Raw genomic sequence first — 1,613 nt, forward strand, 5'->3', positions numbered from 1 at the left:
TGGTAGTGGCCCCAAGCGCGTCCGATGCTTGGACTATTCCGAGGCGGCCCTGCAGCCTCTTCCGTCTAGCCGTTGGGGCCATCTCGCCGCATCCCCCACCTCGCACCCCGATTGCTATGCGGTGAGGCTCCTCGGCCGCCTTGGAACTATCTTCGTATCGGACGCATCGCGGGATAAGGGGTTGTCACTGGTAGTCGCCCCAAGCGCGTCCGATGCTTGGACTATTCCGACGCGGCCCTGTGGCCTCTTCCGTCTAGCCGTTGGGGCCATCTCGCCGCATCCCCCACCTCGCACCCCGATTGCTATGCGGTGAGGCTCCTCGGTCGCCTTGGAACCATCTTCGTATCGGACGCATCGCGGGATAGGGGGCTGTCACTGGTAGTCGCCCCAAGCGTGTCCGATGCTTGGACCATTCCTAGGCGGCCCTGAAGCCTCTTCCGTCTAGCCGTTGGGGCCTTCCCGCCCCATCCCTCGCCTCGCACCCCCGATTGCTATGCGGTGAGGCTCCTCGGCCGCCTTGGAACCATCTGTGTATCGGACGCATCGCGGGATAAGGGGTTGGCACTGGCAGTCGCCCCAAGCGCGTCCGATGCTTGGACCATTCCGAGGTGGCCCTGAAGCCTCTTCCGTCTAGCCGTTGGGGCCTTCCCGCCCCATCCCTCGCCTCGCACCCCGATTGATATGCGGTGAGGCTCCTCGGCCGCCTTGGAACTATCTGTGTATCGGACGCATCGCGGGATAAGGGGTTGGCACTGGTAGTCGTCCCAATCGCATCCGATGCTTGGACCATTCCGAGGCGGCCCTGCAGCCTCTTCCGTTTAGCCGTCGGGGCCTTCCCGCCGCATCCCTCGCCTCGCATCCCGATTCCTATGCGGTGAGTCTTCTCGGCCGCCGCGGAACTATACCTGTTATTGCTACTGCATCCTTCGGCTGGTAACCTCCTCTGCCGCCTTGGAACGTTCTCTTTGTCGGACGCGTCGCGGGATAAGGGGTTGGCACTGGTAGTCGCCCCAAGCGCGCCCGATGCATAGACCGCTCCGAGTCGACCTTGCTTTCAGCCTCTCACATGCATAGACCTCTCTGAGTCGACCCTGCAGCCTCTCACGTTTAGCCTTTGGAATCTCGCCTCACAACATGATTGCTATCCTTGATGCATCCCTTGCCTCGAGCCCTGATTGCTTTCTTGGCTGCATCCCTCCTCTCCTCACAGCCCGGTTGTCATCACTGCTTCATCCGTCGCTTCATGCATTCTGGCTGCTGGGCCCTTCCCACCGCACACCTCGATTGCTATCTCTTCTGCATCACACACCCCGATTGCTATCTCTGCTACATCCCTCGGCTCTCACTTCTGCATCCTTCGCCTCACACCTCGATTGCTATCAATGCTGCATCCGTAACCTCACACCCCGATTGCTATGCGGGGAGGCTCCTTGGCCGCCTTGGAAATTTCTGTGTGTCGGACGCACCGCGGGATAAGGGGTTGGCACTGGTAGTCGCCCCAAGTGCGCCCGATTCTTAGACCGCTTCGAGGTGACCTCGTAGCCTCTTTCGTCCAGGCTTCCTGCCTTCAACGCCCTTTTTACACCTCGATTGCTATGCGCGGGCTCGTTGGC

This window comes from Cryptomeria japonica, unplaced genomic scaffold (assembly GCF_030272615.1).
Source record: "Cryptomeria japonica unplaced genomic scaffold, Sugi_1.0 HiC_scaffold_43, whole genome shotgun sequence".
NCBI lineage: Eukaryota > Viridiplantae > Streptophyta > Pinopsida > Cupressales > Cupressaceae > Cryptomeria > Cryptomeria japonica.